Consider the following 9,925-nt stretch of genomic DNA (forward strand, 5'->3'; position numbering starts at 1 on the left):
TGGGGAGGGTAGGTAGAGGGATACTTCTAAGGTGGTTGTTTAAATCGTTTCTGCAAGACAAGCCCAGAGCAGGGAGAGCCTGGTTGCTGTCCTTAAAGTGGGTGGTGCTGACGCCCAGCAAAGCCAGATCGGCTCTAGAGGGACCCATAGGTCTTGCTTTTGTCAGTCGTCCTTTTTTGCACCACCACTATGTGGACAACTCCCAAGGTCAGCACCACCTATATTAGGAGCAGCTCCCAAGAGTTCAGCACCACTCAACTTGTGGGCAGCTCCCAGCAGCACCATACATTGTGTGGACTGTTCTCATGTTCAGCAGGACTCATCTTGTGTACAAACCCTACTTCCAGTTGGGTTTATGATACTACAGCCTACCAGAAGGCCAGAACAGGCAAGGTTGTGTTCTGCTTCTAAAACCAAGAGCCCGCTCACACCATCAAGGAAGTGTGGACCTCACTCTATCAGATCCAACTCGTACAGAGATTTAGTGGCACCACAGATTCATCCCAGGGCTCGTAATAGTCGCAGGAACGGTTTATTCTTTTTTGAGTACATTTGGAGCCCTATCCAAAGGTATCTAGAAGACATCTTGTTTTGTTGGGATGAACAGCTTCCCTCACAGCTGATTGTGGTAACAGTTTCAAACGCCCAGGTAGTAGCAACAGTGGAACCTGGAATATCTAGTAGAAATGTCTTCCTAATTAGCAAAGCTAGAAGGTTTTTTAAAAAAACTAAACCCATCAATGAAATACCTATACTATTCCAACCGAGGAAGGTTGCTTATGTCCTCTTGAATAGTCAAATATGACGCTGACACGGATTTCGGGATTTCCCTGCCTCATGAGCTCAAAGAAGTTCCTGATGGTCTCCATCTGCTTCTTTCAGTCAGGCTGTCCCCTCAGGGAATAGGGAAAAAAAGAAGAGAGAAAAGCAGAGACTAGAAAACAGCGGATTTACTTTACGGAAGACCTTCTTTGTGCATCCTTTTCTAAAAGTCAGGGCCAAACGCCCAGGAAAAGGAAGCCAAACCCCTGGGATTCTCTGGAACATTTTTCTTCCTCCCAGCTTTTTTTTTTACAAGTCAATCTGGCATGCCTATAACCTTCAGTAACGTCGTCGGAGGAAGATCTCACAGTGGGCAGCCCCTCATTCTCACCCTCCTTTAGTATGGACTGGCAACACTAGCTTTTAAGGAGGCTGCATTACACTGGTCAACACACATTTTGGTGCTTCAAATATTTCTGGGTACATTTGACCAGCTGAGTCTAAAAATGGCACCAGTTTTCCCCTATCAACTCTAGTTTTTGAGATACAGAACATATACCATATTGTCATATACCACTCTTCAACTGTTTGCCCATTGAAAACCATATCTAAGAAACTGATGCTGCCTAGTCAATGCAATTTTCTGAATCAGCGCCCGAACAGGCCTAAAACCCAAGATAGCAATAATATTTTATTTTGTTGGACTGTGTTATCTTTTCTCCCTAGACCCCGTCTTTTTTCCTCCGTTTCTACACATTTTTCTTTGCCCACCCCCAAATTTAACAAACTGGAGTTAACTTTTTCCTAGCAACGGTCCTCGAAAGCTGCTCCAAATCAGTAACTTGCAAATTCAGGTGCCAGTTCTATAGAGGGCAGATCCAACTCCACCCTTTCTCTTTCCCGCCTTTGCCCAGCACAAGCACAGCTGTGCCCATTTCTGGAAAGGTCAATGGGTTCCTCTTCAGCCCATGCACCCCCCCCCCCCCACACACACACCAACCGTAGCCTGTTGTGTCACCTACACAAAACACACCATACTGGGGGTTCTCCCACTCTTTTAATAAGGCTAGTGTCTCTGGAGTTTGGGGGTGGTTTCCTGTGCTGAAATCGCACCCAAGGTCTGCCTATTTTTCAGTCCAGTCGAAGCCTTATCTCCCTTTTGGTTCATGCGGGCTGAACCGCTTCCAACCCACGTTCTTCTGTTTCACCTGACTACAAATAAGCTCGAATTCCACTTCTGCTTAGCTCAGGAGTGGATCTCTCTCTTCCCCTCCCCACCCCAGGGCACACCAGCTGCCTCTTCTCTGGAGAGTCTAATAGCTCTCCTAATGAGAATGGGTTGGAATGGCTATGACGGGTTCAATCCGGGCTGAATCCAGTAGAGCAAGTGGGCCGGGCAGTCATCCCTCTCCAGGTTTTAAACTGCTTTCCGGTCTTCTTTCCAGTTTGGGGTACAAATCACAATAAGGCGTGGATATAGCATGCCTGTGTGCCTCCCCGATCTTCCCACCTCGTCTCTCCTCCTATTTTTTCTAGGGGGGGGGGGTCACACGAAGCCCCTGAAATACAGGGACCAGTTCTTCCTAGGGTTTGAGGATTCATTAGAAGCATTTGTGAAGGATCCCATGTGGGGTTCTACACTGCATTGTGAACCGGTCTTAGGGAAGAAAGATCCTGGAACAAGCTCTCTGCCCCTGCTCTGTATTCACACCTGCAATTGTTAACTTCGCCTTTTCACTGGCTTTTGTGCAAAAGGGAGGAATGTGATCTAGCTGTGTGCAGATTTCTCAGTTAATCGGCTGAAGAGCTTACACCTTCGGCTTCTGGCTGACTTCTCGGTCCTCAGTCATCTTTCTTTTTTGGTAAAAGAAGGGGGAGAAACCATCCTTAGCTTGTTTTTGAATCTCACTGATAAGGTGACCTCTTATTTTGTCTAGAAACCATCTGCAAAGGCGACTCGGGATGTTGGCCACTCCTAGAAATTAAAACCGAAGTCCAGGAAAAGCTGAGCTCAACAGCTGTCTTTGGAATTCCAGAAGGGACGCCAAAGCTCTAGACTCTGGCCAGGTTTACACGTTCCCACTCGCCTTCCATGGGGGTACATTGGGAGAGGCGGAGGTCTAGTGCGTCCTTTCTGGTTGTGGTTTGTTCATTTCATCCAACTTCCCTTGGAAAGTAGAGCCTGTGAAAACACTTAGGTGGATGTATGTGTGGGGAATGGGTATTGTTTCCTATACCATTGGACTTAGAAGAGACCACAAGGGTCATCTAATCCAACTCCTTGCATTCAGAAACACAATCAAAGCATTTCCAACAGAGGACAGTCCAACCTCTGTTTAAGAAAACCACGCTCCTATTCCATTGTTGAACAGCTCTAATTGTCAAGACGTTCTTCCTAATGTTTAGGTGGAATCGCTTTTCTTGTAATTTGAATCCATTGCTACGTTTCCTAGTTTTAGAGCAGCAGAAAACAAACTGGCACCCTCCCCAATGTGGCATCCTTTCAAATGTTTAAACGGGGCTATCATGTCTCCTCTCCGCCTTCTTTTCTCCATACTCAGCTCCTTAAGCCTCTCTTCATAGGGCTTGAGTTCCAAACCTTTGATCATTTTGGTCGTCTTTCTCTGGAGCTCTTGTGCCTTACTGCTACTTTGGGAGTAAAGTCCATTTAGGTATAAAACTGCACCCACATGTAGTTGGACGGTGAGACTACACAAAGCAGAGCAAATATGTAGAAGGAGGAACTCTCATGCTTTCAAATGCTCTATCCAGATACTCAGAAAGCTTCAAATCTTGCTAAGGTGAGCTTTTCCCAGATAGCCGCCGAATAGCCCGTCATGCCTTGTTGTTACCATAAATGAGGAGCAGTGTGGGGAATCACAGCAAAACAACTTCGGGAAGGTCAGACGATTTCCACCAAGCTGTCAGAGATCTCAAGGAGGATCCACACGTGAGCGGGTTCGTCTGGGGTTGATTCCTCCACGCTTCGCTGTGGCTGGATTCCTTGCGTGGGTGTGTGAAATGTCTCCAGTTGAAAAGTGCCTTGCCTAAAGTCACCTTCTGTCGGTGTCGTTAAATCTGCGATGGCCCACCGACACGCAGGCTGCGCTTCCTCGTTTGCTGCCGCAACCATTAACAAAAATAAAGCTACCATCAAAGCAATTCTCTCTCTCTCTCTCTCTCTCTCTCTCTCTCTCTCTCTCTCTCTCTCTCTCTCTCTCTCTCTCTCTCTCTCTCTCTCTCTCTCTCTCTCTCTCGCTTTCCCCTTATTACTCATTCCTTCAGCTTTATGAACGGTAAAACATTTCTTTTCTGACGATCATCTCCTATGACCTTCTCAAACGTGCACATAACTCGCAAGGGATTTGCACATGTGAACAGGCCTCGATGCGTGCATCCGCCTCGCGTTATGGCCTAATGCCTTCACATACTTTCCCTTGTTGCAGATTTCCACCGCCACGGCGTCCCCTAACCCCTAACCTGGGATCCAGAGAGTGGGATTATATCCGCCTGAATGATTCCTGGGAGGAGTAGGAGACCTCAATGTTTCCGTCTTCTGAACTACAACTCCTAAAATAAGGAAGTTGTAGTTCAGAATTTCGAAACAGGCCAGATAAGAGTAGGATGTGATCTATAATAGCACCAATCCATGCTCTGAAACTATGGTCTGCAGAGGGCGGCGCACAAAGGAGGGCACGGGCTGAAGCGGATCTACGGGTCCATCTGCACTGTAGAATTAATGCAGACTCGTACCACTTTGAGTGCAATGGCTCAATATTATGGATTCCCGGGAGTTGTAGTTGGTGAGGCACCAGCACTCTTTGGCAGAGAAGGCTAAAGACCTTGCAAAACTGCAACTACAATTATCCCTTTGCACTGAGCCATAGCAGCCAAAATGGTGTCAAAATGCTTTAATTCTACAGTGTAGATGCAATCTAGGTCCGGTTGGTGCCCATGTCACATTATAAAAGAAAGGCAAACCATAAACCCCCAACAACAACAACAACAACAACAGTGTCCTTCTGATCATTCATCTCTTAAGAGGAAAATCCATAACTGGGCATCAGATTAAGAAATGGTTCAAAGGCGCTTGGATAACTCACCATAGCCCACCAAACCCACCCACAGGCAGGCTGTTTTTTTCCCCCTTTCAGCCCCACCTCCCTCCCCTCATTTATAAAGCGGGGGGGGGGGGGGGGACGGACGACGACGACACACAGAAGTTACACTTCACAGAGACTTGTTGCCCGCAGAGAAGGAAAACTTCAAGGGAGGGAAGATGCTGCGCCGCCATCCACGATCAACTCTCTTTACCTTTAGGAAAATTTCTCCCTGTACTACTCACTGTAGTTTTAACGCAGTTTGATACCATTTAACTACCATGGCTCAATGCTATGGAATCCTGGAAATTGTAGTTTTGTGCGGCACCGGCGCTCTTTGGCAGAAAAGGCTAAAGACCGTGCAAAACTGCAGCTCCCATGGTTCCACAGCATTGAGCCCTAGCAGTTAAAGTGGTGTCAAACTGTATAGTGTAGGTGCTGTATTGGGGGGTTCACGTGTGAATCGAGGAAAATCCCGAAGGGAGTAATTTTGCCAGCTGGTGTAGAAACTTCAGAGGACTGGTTGTTGCTTTTCAACGTGGGACAGGATTGCCCAGTCTCCTGACTTTAAATAAAATAATATAAACCTTTGGACAATGGAGTACCCTCTCTAAAAGGTGTCCACCATGCGTCCACCGTTTTGAAATCAGATATGCTTCCCATCCATGCAGTTGTGCCATATTTCACTCTTTTCCATCTTGTGAACCTTCAAATCATTTCCCCTCACGGCGATCCTAAAGCGCCCTACCTAGGCCTTCTTGACAAGATTTATTCCGAGGAAGTTTGCCTCCCTTTGAGGCTTGCTCTTCACAATCGCCTTTTACCAAACAGGTGAGCTCATCCAGGTGTGCTGGTGTTTCCAAAATAAGGCCTTAGCTAATTAAAAAAAACACTGGACAACAACTATGTATGTAGACATGAAAAGGATAAAAGCAATGGAACTCGCCCTTTCATTGTCTAGTGATACGGATAGGACGAAACTATTCAAACAAAAGGGTGCTTGTGTGGGGCTATGTGTGTACTTAAGTGTTTAAAATATTTTTGTGTCTCGGTTTTTTTGCTTTAAGGGATGCATATCAATCTGAGCTGCTGTGGAACCACAGTGACAAATGGCAAAGTGGAGTTTTTGGTCCTTTGATGAATAGGAAAGGTGGTCTAATAGGATTTTCCAGAAAGGCGGGAGAGGTGTGTATGATTACACAACCGAGAACGTTGTCCTAGCATAAAGGTGCCCGGCCCTGTCTAATCTTGGAAGTTAAGCGGGATCAGCCCTGGTAAATTCTTAGATGGGAGTACTAACCTGGGCTGATCCTGCTTAACTTCTTGGAAGGAGAAGCGTTGATTCTGCTTAAAGAAGGCCAGGGGCTTTAGGATACATTTCAGAGGAAGGAGTTGGCGAAAAACACCACCTTGCTGAAGAAAACCTTATAAAATTCATAGGTTCGCCATAAGTCGGCAGGAGACTTGACACACATACAGGAAAAGGAAGGACGAGCGTGATAAATTAGGTATGGAAGGATGGCATTTCAAAAGCAGATTTTCATTGTTATTAAATTACAAACGGCTGGTTTCCCTCTCCTCTAAACGGAGAACAAAACATATTTCCGGATTTCCTCTTGGCATTTGTACACACACACGTGTATACATACATTGAAGGGGAGAGAGAAACGAAAGCAAGAGAGGGATGCTCGGCCGATATTTAAAGCCGGCTTCGCTGGCATATTTCTGGTTGGTCGTGCCAGCTTCCCTGATTTCCGCAGTAGTAAAAGAGAGGTTCTCTATGGGGAGTTAGATGCCAGGCTGTTGCCTGTGCCAACTGCCAGCCAAGGGCCACTGAAGGGAAGTGGTTAGCTTGCTACAACTGAGTGTCGGACATCTGTTCACTCCGGAGCAGTTTTAAAGGGAAAGGCCCCGGTATTAAAGGAAAGGCGAACACGTCGGCAGCCTAGGAGCCTAAAAGCCGCCTCCGAAACGTCCAGGGCTCACCTGGACTAGAGCAAAAACACCAAGGCAGACCCAAATGCCAAGGCTGGAGAAGGCGGAATGGCTCTTTGGGGGCAAGGATTGGGCAGGGATGTGTTTTCCGGAGGCGGTGTGTGGGTTCCTTCAAAGAAATTAAGCTGGTGGCTCTCCCCAAATAAACCCTTGGAGGAGTGTTTCCCTAATTTCGGAATTGATGGATTTCAGAAATATCTATTCTTCTTAGGGTGCTGTGATTTTTTTAATGACAGAAAGAAAAGCAAAGTGGGGGATCTCAAGATATTCTACTGTGTTCAGCTACTGGCCTTCTGAAATCTCCAAAGTTGCCTGTGGGGAGATCGGGAAGGAAGGCTCCAACATAAAATTGTCCCAGATGGCAAATAGGGACAGGAAGGATGGAAGGAAGGGAATGGCGAGAGAAAGATGTAGCTCTAGACACAAGGAATAGAGCTCTGCTGGAGTACAGAGAAATATTATCCATCGCTCGGAAACCAGAGGGAGGGAGAGCCGGGTCAAATGGAGAGATTGCTTGTATTATACTTCTATAAACAGATCTGCCTAGATTTCTTCGAGCGGGGAGGTCTGTTTTATCCCCCATCGCCGCCGAGGCCTGGAGCTTGGGAAACAGGCGGGCGGAGAGACCCTCTCCCCCTCCACCCCGCTCCTTAATGCCTTGAAAGAGGGCCAAATTGCGAACCGGGGAGAATCTAATTTATTTATTTGAGGAAATAAGAAGAAAAAGACCCGGCGGTGATGCCAAGCGTGTGCCTCAGTTCCACCACCAACCAGCCCACCTCTGCCAAAGCGCCTTTCAAGCCTGCTCAGGATTCCAACTGGAGTTTTGTACCGTCTTTGCAAAAAGTTTTAAAAAGACAATCAAAATAAGAAATCATTCCCTGAGAGGAAGGAGAGAGGTTTCCTTGAATATGGGGAACCCTTTTCCCGGGTGTCAAAATGCAAAGCTCGCCTTTCCCATACCAAAAATAATAAAAGAAGAAGAGATGCTTTTCCTAATTTTGGGTGTTTTTTTTGTTTGGCTCTCCTTCTCCCATTGTATTTATTATTGTGTCTTTTCCCTTCCAGGGGAAAGGAGGGAGGGAAGGGGAGAGGAGAGGCAGAGACGGAGAGAAAGGCTAAAAGCATAAACCTGGCTGCCAAACGGCCCCATGCCTCTCGCTTTGCCCAGTGGCCAGGCGAATGCCAGGCGAAGCAGAAGGGTGGGGGGAGAGAGCGGGGAGGGTAGGAGGAGACCTTGCTTCAGTTTAAATTTCGTGGCATCTGTTCATTATTATACAGTGTAGATTTTTATATGGACAGCTAAATTAAAGACAGATTTCTGCCAGAATTGCAGATATCATTTTAAAAAGAGAGAGAGAGAGAGAGAGAGAGAGAGGAGACGAGCTGGGGGAAAAGAGAGGAGGAGGAGAGCAAGAACTGGAGGATTCAAACCTGGGTGCTCGCCTGCATTGCTTTATTTCAGGTGTGGGAGGAATAAAATGAACATATTTATATTTAGAAATAGTCTCCGTCCACATCTCCTTCCAAGAATGGGGCACAAGAGTGTCCGCTCGCCCATTCTTGTGTATTGACATGTTGTTGACATGCAACCGATCCTTTGTTTGTGCGTGCACACATACAAACGCACACGCAGAGGCTTGTGATGGAAAGAGGCGAGAGAAAGCAAGCCGAGCCTACCTGCGCGTTTTCTTGGTGACCCATCTGTTTGGGTGTTTTGAGGGTTTTTTTTAGTCCCATCTTCCCACCAACTCTCTGCCCACCCATTCATTCACATTTGCTCCACTCGCTCTTCAAACAGCTTACATTTTCCTCTTCTTTCTTTCATTCATTCATTCATCAGTTCTTCTATTCTGTCTGATCGTTTTCCTTTCATGTTTTTAAGCACCATTTTATCCCTGGCGATCTTGGAAATGAAATGAAGGGGACTTCTGAAGTTGGCAAGCCCCCAGCTAAGAGGGCACGGCCCCAAGAGGCATTCAAACTGGCAAGAAGGTCGCCTGAGCCATTTGATCCTCCAAGGCTTCCTTCCCTGGCTGACCTGGAACCCGTCTCTCAGATTGGCCTACCTTGCATGGTTGTCAGTGAGATGGAAAACCAGGGCCCTTCTACACAGCCATGTAACACAGAATATCAAAGCAGAAAATCCCACAATATTTGCTTTGAACTGGGTTATCTGAGCCCACATTGTCATATATTCCAGTTCAAAGCAGAAAATGTGGGATTGTATTCAGCTGTGTGGAAGGTGCTCCAGTCTAAATTGTATCCCTAATGTGCTGTTTTGCTTCTTACAGATGTCAAATCCGGCGCCTAGAGCAGAAAAACAGAAAGTGATTCACAATTTCACAAGACTACTATTGCCACTACAGTCAGCCCTCCGTATCCACGGATTCTGCATCTACGGATTGAACCAGTTTTTAAAAGATTTATTCTAAAACAATCCTCAAAAGCCCATCTTGATTTTACTATTATATTTAAGAGATACCATTTTACTACACCATTGTATATGGTGGGACTTGAGCATTCTCAGATTCTAGTGTCCACAGGAGCCTTAGAACCAGGGTCTACTGTTTATGTAATAATGAATAAAATGACCTCAAATCCCGCTGTATACATAACAATGGGCTAAATATGCAAACCTTTCCACCTTTAGGGAATACTGTACCTCAGAATGTGGTGTAGTTCCAGTCTTTCTATAATAATGGACTAAATAACACAGGGCCCACTGTAAATATAATTATGGGCTAAATAATCCCAGATCCCACTGTATATATTATCATGGGCTAAATATTCTAACTTTTTCACTCCTTTAAGGCATCCCTCAGAATGTGGTGTGGTCCCACTGTTCATATAACAATGTACTAAATAATGCTAGGGCCTACTGTTTGTATAATAACGGGCCCACTCCATATCTATCTTGGTCTCTGTCTCTAGCTCTATCTCGATATCTATCTATATAATGAGGTAAATAATAATCCCAGGACCCACCTTTTATATATAATAGCAAAATAATTGAGCCTCTCCTCTCCTTTAAGGCATACCTCGGAATGTGTTGTGGACTAAATAAG

The sequence above is a fragment of the Anolis carolinensis genome, chromosome 6, assembly GCF_035594765.1.
Source record: "Anolis carolinensis isolate JA03-04 chromosome 6, rAnoCar3.1.pri, whole genome shotgun sequence".
Classification (NCBI taxonomy): Eukaryota; Metazoa; Chordata; class Lepidosauria; order Squamata; family Dactyloidae; genus Anolis; species Anolis carolinensis.